Source organism: Barbus barbus, assembly GCF_936440315.1.
Source record: "Barbus barbus genome assembly, chromosome: 34".
Taxonomy (NCBI): Eukaryota; Metazoa; Chordata; class Actinopteri; order Cypriniformes; family Cyprinidae; genus Barbus; species Barbus barbus.
The window spans coordinates 27,115,529-27,123,759 of NC_136762.1; the positions used below are offsets into that span (position 1 = coordinate 27,115,529).

The 8,231-nt window shown below is 40.2% G+C and overlaps 1 pseudogene across 1 annotated transcript; it reads left to right on the top strand.

Moving 5' to 3' along the window:
* The first annotated feature begins 214 nt into the window (after positions 1–214).
* LOC306854152 (sialidase-4-like) lies at positions 215–5,565 on the top strand (annotated as a pseudogene). Its single transcript has 3 exons — positions 215–415; positions 536–791; positions 4,712–5,565. The product of its transcript is annotated as a sialidase-4-like (transcript).
* Positions 5,566–8,231: the final 2,666 nt, after the last annotated feature.

The following is an 8,231-nucleotide window of genomic DNA, read 5'->3' on the forward strand; positions in this document are numbered from 1 at the left end:
AGGAGACAGAAGTTGAAGTTCTGCGTGTTTGTTATTCTTCAATCAGTGCTTTTTGGCATCATTGGCATTAAACTTGACACTACAATGGAGGGGAAATATTTATGGATACACTGTTCTTTTAAAAATGTTGCATTTGTGTGCCTGTGCCCACTGATTTTTAAATGATAACTGATACGGGGTACTGACTTGAACCGTTTTTTAGTTATGCCGGGCTATGGGGTCTCAATACTTCCCTGCACAATCTGTGCTTTTCCAAAAGGAGCCGAGTGGAGTGACATACCGCGTACCTGCTTTGATCTACATACCTCGTTCCAGCTGTTTCTTGGCCTTCTGTGAGGAGAGACTGACTCCGGCAGACGCTCAAGCACATCTGCTGGTCATGAGCAAAGGCACTTTTTATAAAAACTATGTGGAAGTAAGACCGATTCTAACATATGGTGACACTATTATTATTATAACTAATAAACTTAGAGATTTTTTTTTCCTGATTTAAAAACAGCATCTGTCATGAAAATGATGTTTGTTTCCTCATCAGTGGAAAGACATGGAGGTGTTGAGTACAGCTCGACTGGAGGGCTACCGCTCAATGAATCCCTGCCCCGTTTGCGATGAGTTTACTGGCACAGTCTTCTTGTTTTTCATTGCTGTTCTGGGTCACACCTCTGAATCTTACCAGTTAATTACTGGAAAGAACATGACACGGCTTTGCTATGTGTCCAGTAGTGACCAGGGGGGCACCTGGAGCTCCGTTACAGACCTTACCAGGACCCTCATAGGGGACACCATTAAAGGTGATGTATTTTAAAATCAATGCTAAAATAGTCTCTCACATCATATCCCAGATTAAAAGGCATAGTCCACCCAAAAATGAACATTCTGTCATAATTTACTCATCCTGATGTTGTTCCAAAAACATATGACTTCCTTTCTTCTGTGGAACACAAATGTAGGTTATTTAATGAATATCTGGATAAGTAAATTCAACAAAATCACTGTACATAGTGGCTCAACTATTCTTTGCTGTAATCACCCTTACACAAAGAAATTATTTTTCCTAATATATGAATAATCAATATATTAACCCTCATGTACTGTTCCGGGTCAATTTGACCCGTTTTGATTTTTGAGTTGTCGGAAATATGAGTTAACTTTTTTCTTGACATTTTGTGACTTTTCCTCATTTAGGGTCATTAACATACATGTGAAGTTTTGTGTTTTTGACGTGTCCAAAAAAGAATTGTTACGTTCGTACTGTTCAATGTCAATTTGACCCGCCTATTTTAATGCTCTAAGGTAACTCTACAGACCCAAAATAATAAAATTTCTTGATTATATATTGTTATTTTAGTTTTTACAATCCTATGAAGCAAAAAAAAGTAGCTTTTCCCCACTCATTTCAATACAGAAAAAAATATTCTGTCAGCCAAAGTGATAAAAATAAGCTATCATTTATTTTTTCAATCCATCTGAAATACTATTTAACTCATGTTGTTTTTCTTGAAGTTTTGTTACTTTTTCTTGTTTAGGGTCATGAACATGCATACACAGTTTCAACACACTGATGTGTTGTGAAATGTACTTAAAAAAATTATTATACATTTGTGATATTCGTGGGTCATTTGACCCGCATAGGCATCCATTCAAAAGCATCTGAAATACACATAAAATAACAACAAATTCCTTTGTTGTATTTCAGAGCTCCTCAACTCTAGTCCTGAAGTGCCTCCCAGTATCAGTGTCTTGATGAGTTTAACAACTTTTTAATTTCAAAGTTTGTGAAAACAAAATTGTTTAGCCTTTTAACTGTAAGTCACAGTTTTTGAGCATAGACATAAAAATTACTTTTCCGGCTAAAATTGTTATAAAACTTGAATACTTCATAGAACAGACTTAAGATTGGTATTTTTTAAAAGGTGAAACATCACAGGTTATATTAGAACTAAATAAACTGTTATAAAAGTATTTAACTTTTAAGTACAATTTGTGGATGCAGTACCAAACTTTTCCACTAGATGATATACAGGGACTCTTGATTTCCATTTATTGTTTGAGTGTTCTGAACTATTTATTTCCATAATTTAAAAAATATCTATGAAGTAGACATCCTATTCAGAAATAGTTTGGGCAGTAACTTTAAAATTTGATTTGAATTCTATCTCTAAAACACATAAAAACATACGTATAGAATAAGAGTGTTTTTGGCACCATATCACAAATGGAGAATCTATCGCTATTTATCTATTGCTCTGTCGTTCTTTGAAAAACAATCACCAAATATGAAAGCTAGCGTACGAAACATTTCAAATGATATATAATTTGTCAAGATTACTTTAGGTTTAGACTAAGATATTATCGTTAAAAAAATTACAATCGCAAACATCTCACAGGTCTGGGGGAGTGGCAGTCAAAAATATTGGTTAAAAACATTTTTATAAATCATAAATTCAGATATTTAATCTTTGAAAAGTGTGAAAAGTACTGATATTAAAAGTTTATTGATTGTACTTGATTGTATGTTTTTTTTATATGTCGTATTTTTTGTGGAATTACATTGAATCCAATACGGGTCAATTTGACCCGGACTATACAGGAAGTCACCTGTTTTTGAACAGTACATGAGGGTTAAATGACATAAGGGTATAATAGAAATTATATAGAATAATATATTGTGTAAATATATTACAATATATTGAATAATACACAAGGAATTGCCGCTTTCATATATTGAAAAATATGTGATAATATATTTACTTACAATATGTGTAAATATATATTCAATAACATACTTTATAATATATAGATGTACATGTAATAAGATATGGACCTGCATGTGTAAAAACCTATTGAACATATTTACTCATCATTTATGATATACGTGTTTCATATTTTAAAATATAGTTTGTTTTCAAGAGCATCAGCACACCCGCTCACACTAAACATTTAATTAAGTACACAGCCATTGTTTTTTAAATAAAATAACATATAATTTAACAGTGTTTGGCCAATCATCATCCTGACCACATCCTGATCTACTCTTCTGCACAATGATAACCCCACAAACTTGCACATACCAGAAATACTTTTACATTTCAAAATAATACAACATTAATCACTAACAGATCTCCATCTATATTAATATTGAGCAAAAACAAATGAAAGAGCACTTAATTTTGAAATTTTTGCTCTCCTATAACAGTCAGAAGCAAAGCATGCTCGGAACTAGAATCTGCTTTAACTCATTAAATGAATGTGTACTGTATACAGGTCCTTCTCAAAAAATTAGCATATTGTGATAAAGTTCATTATTTTCTGTAATGTACTGATAAACATTAGACTTACATATATTTTAGATTCATTACAACACAACTGAAGTAGTTCAAGCCTTTTATTGTTTTAATATTGATGATTTTGGCATACAGCTCATGAAAACCCAAAATTCCTATCTCAAAAAATTAGCATATTTCATCCGACCAATAAAAGAAAAGTGTTTTTAATACAAGAAAAGTCAACCTTCAAATAATTATGTTCAGTTATGCACTCAATACTTGGTCGGGAATCCTTTTGCAGAAATGACTGCTTCAATGCGGCGTGGCATGGAGGCAATCAGCCTGTGGCACTGCTGAGGTGTTATGGAGGCCCAGGATGCTTCGATAGCGGCCTTAAGCTCATCCAGAGTGTTGGGTCTTGCGTCTCTCAACTTTCTCTTCACAATATCCCACAGATTCTCTATGGGGTTCAGGTCAGGAGAGTTGGCAGGCCAATTGAGCACAGTAATACCATGGTCAGTAAACCATTTACCAGTGGTTTTGGCACTGTGAGCAGGTGCCAGGTCGTGCTGAAAAATGAAATCTTCATCTCCATAAAGCTTTTCAGCAGATGGAAGCATGAAGTGCTCCAAAATCTCCTGATAGCTAGCTGCATTGACCCTGCCCTTGATAAAACACAGTGGACCAACACCAGCAGCTGACATGGCACCCCAGAGCATCACTGACTGTGGGTACTTGACACTGGACTTCAGGCATTTTGGCATTTCCCTCTCACTCTGGCACCTTGATTTCCGAATGACATGCAAAATTTGCTTTCATCCGAAAAAAGTACTTTGGACCACTGAGCAACAGTCCAGTGCTGCTTCTCTGTTCAAAAGTGGCTTGACCTGGGGAATGCGGCACCTGTAGCCCATTTCCTGCACACGCCTGTACACGGTGGCTCTGGATGTTTCTACTCCAGACTCAGTCCACTGCTTCCGCAGGTCCCCCAAGGTCTGGAATCGGTCCTTCTCCACAATCTTCCTCAGGGTCCGGTCACCTCTTCTCGTTGTGCTGCGTTTTCTGCCACACTTTTTCCTTCCCACAGACTTCCCACTGAGGTGCCTTGATACAGCACTCTGGGAACAGCCTATTCGTTCAGAAATTTCTTTCTGTGTCTTACCCTCTTGCTTGAGGGTGTCAATGATGGCCTTCTGGACAGCAGTCAGGTCGGCAGTCTTACCCATGATTGCTGCATATTGAAAATATAAGCACTAATTTCCAATATATGGAAATGTATTATGTATAATATATTGCATTACATTTTGCAGTATATTGCCATATATTTTTGTTCCATAAGGGGCAGCCTTAATTTTCAGATTTAGACTTTATAGAAAACATTTAACAGGATGTCAGAAATTTCAAAATTATTTCTAAATCATAGTGTGTATGTTTTTTTATTGCAGAGTGGGCCACTTTTGCTGTGGGTCCAGGCCATGGAACCAATTAAAATCAAGAAGGCTAATAATCCCTGCTTAGGCCTACTATATAGACTGCAGAAATAGTTTTGGCAGGAAGTGCAAGACTTCGGCACACTCGTTTTGTTTTTATAGTGACGCATGGCAATGTGTGGCATTTTGGAGAGGTATTATCTGCGCCCGTGTGGAGTGTCAGATGGTGTCAGTAGATGAGGAAAATGGAGTCAACATTGTGTACTGCAATCCCCGGAGTGTATCGGGTTACCGGGTGCAGGCTGTTAGCTTTGATAATGGGGCTGTTTTTCAAGATTGACAGCTGGTGCATAAACTAGTTGAGCTAAAGAATGGGTGCCATTCTTATATAACCTGGCAGTGTGATTGGATTTCCGGCCCCAGTCTACCAGCTCAGCCAATCCCAACACTTTCTGAGACAGTTGAGGTCCATCTTCTCCCCAGGTGCAGTCAGCATATCTCCACTGAACTTCCTTCCACCAACATGGGTGGTATATACTCACCCCACCTGCTCAAAGGCCCGTCGTGACCTGGGTGTTTACCTCAGTCTCCTGCCTCGAGATCCAGACAGCTGGTCAGGGCCTTGGATCATATATAAAGGCCCTAGTGCATATTCAGACTTGGCCTATGTGGAGCTGACGTCTACTGATGCCCCAGTGGTGCCTGTCATTGCCTGCCTTTTTGAGAATGGCACAAAGACGGCGTATGATGAGATTTCCTTCTGCATATTCACTCTGTATGAGCTAATCGACCACCTTCCCCACAGAAACCGAAATAGAAAAGGGCTCAAAAGGAGGAAAGGATTGTGGGAGTGCTGCTTTGCCTGCTGATTGCACTGTATGTGTAACAGGATTGGGTAAATAAAGAATCCCGTTCAATTAATGACTGTGAATTTTAACTAAATCTATCTCTATTTTTATCATAATCTATCAACATAGGCTATCTATCTATTGAGCCAACATTTAAATTTTGATTAGTCTAATTTGGCTTTTGTAGTTAAATTGTTCATGTAAAAGTTTACAGATTACAAGTTACCCTATCTAAAATGTAATAAGTAGCGTAAACCAGATGCCATGGATGACAGCAGAGGTTCGTGGGCTGCTAAAGACCAGAGATGAAGCATTCAGATCAGGAGATAAAGCAGCCCTCAAAACAGCAAGAGCCAGTCTGTCCTGTGGCATCAAAAAATGCAAAATGGTCATATGCTCAAAAAAATCAACAACCACTTCACAGACAGCAGAGACACACGGAGCCTGTGGCAAGCCATTCAGACCATCACTGACTACAAGCACCCGCCACAGGCCTGTGATGAGGAGACATCCCTCCCCGATGCACTCAACCACTTTTATTCACGGTTTGTATCGTAAAAAGCGCTATACAAATAAACTTGAATTGAATTTAATTGAATTGAATTGAAATGCAGAATGACACACCTGCACAAAAACTGCCCACACCTCCCAACGACTGGGCGCTCTGTCTGTCTCCAGCCGACGTAAGGAAGATCCTATCTAGGATCAACCCACGCAAGGCTGCGGGTCCTGACAACATACCTGGCCGTGTTCTGAGAGACTGTGCTGCACAGCTGACAGATGTGCTTACAGATATCTTCAACACCTCGCTGAGCCAGGCAGTCATCCCCATATGTCTCAAATCCACAACAATCATACCGGTACCAAAGAAATCACCTGTGTCCTGTTTCAATGACTACCGTCCCATAGCACTGACTCCAATCATGATGAAGTGCTTTGAGAGGCTAGTCATGCACAACATCAAAACCAGTCTCCCCAACACACTCGACCCGCTCCAGTTTGCATACCGTCCAAACCGCTCTACGGACGATGCAATTTCCTCCACCCTCCACCTGGCTCTTACCCACCTAGAAAATAAAGACTCCTATGTTAGAATGCTGTTCATTGACTTCAGCTCGGCATTCAACACAATAATCCCACAACAGCTCATAAATAAACTAAACCTGCTGGGCCTCAACAATTCCCTGTGTAATTGGATCCTGGACTTTGTAACCGGAAGACCTCAGTCAGTCCGTGTCGGCCACAACACCTCGAGTTCTACCACACTGAGCACAGGTGCTGCTCTTCACACTGCTGACCCACGACTGCACTGCTAAGTTCAGCTCCAACCACATCATCAAGTTTGCTGATGACACAACAGTGGTAGGTATCATCAGCAACAACGATGAAACGCACTACAGAGAGAAAGTGGCACAGCTGGCTGAATGGTGTGGCACCAACAATCTGTCCCTCAATGTGGAAAAGACAAAGGAGGTTGTGATGGACTTCAGAAGAAACTCCGTTGACCACCCTCCACTGACCATCGACAGCTCACCTGTGGAGAGAGTCAGCAGCACTAAATTCCTGGGGGTGCACATCACAGAGGATCTCACCTGGACCACCAACACCATGTCACTCTCCAAAAAGGCACAACAGCGCCTACACTTTCTCCGCCGGCTGAAAAGAGCAAGTCTCCCTCCACCCATCCTCACCACATTCTACAGAGGCACCATTGAGAGTGTGCTGACCAGCTGCATTACTGTCTGGTACGGGAACTGCAGTGCTGCTGACCGCAAGACCCTCCAGCAGACAGTGAACACAGCTGCAAAGATCATCGGTGGTGCCCCTCTCCCCTCCATCCTGGACATTTTCCTTACACGATGCTCCAGCAAAACCAACAGCATCGTGAAGGACTCCACCCATCCCTCCCATAGTCTCTTCCAGCTCCTACCATCAGGAAGACGGTACCGGAGCATCAGAGCCCGCTCCGCCAGACTGCTCAACAGCTTTTTCCCCCAGCCCTGAACTCAAATCCTGGGCCTGTACAAACCACCTGTAGTAACACACTCTCCTCTATGTGCACTAGACACTTTACACACACTTCTGCGTGTACACAATCCCACAAAAGACTCAGCAATATATGTATGTTTACATGCTCATGCACTACAAATCATCCTGCACTGTTCCCCAACCAGCTGTTTGACTCAAAATGTCTCTCTTTGCACATGTACAGTATTTGTGAAGCATTAGTATTGTTTGTTTTTTTTATCTTCTATTTTTTAGTTTGTATAGGGTAAATATTTATGTGAAGCATTCGTATAGTTTGTATTTTTTATCCTTTATTCTTTTAGTTTGTATAGGGTAAATACTTATATATAGTATACTTATAGTTAAATCTGTCAGTAGGTTAGTTGTGTATAGGTTTATAGTGTTTTTTGTTGTTGTATGTCTGTATTTATGTAGCACCGTGGTCCTGCGAGGCACGACATTTCGTTCCACTGTATGTCCCCACATGTATGTCACAGCTGAATAACGAGGAAGCAAGTTGCGAGTGAAACAGTGTTTTATTTGTAGTCCGAGAGTGTAACACAAACAGGAATCCGATGGCGATGAGTGACGCGGGGACCTTGATGAACTACACAGGTGAATGGTGGTGAAAAGACGGATCTGTAGGTGGAGAGTGAAGTATCCAGACACAGAACGACGAA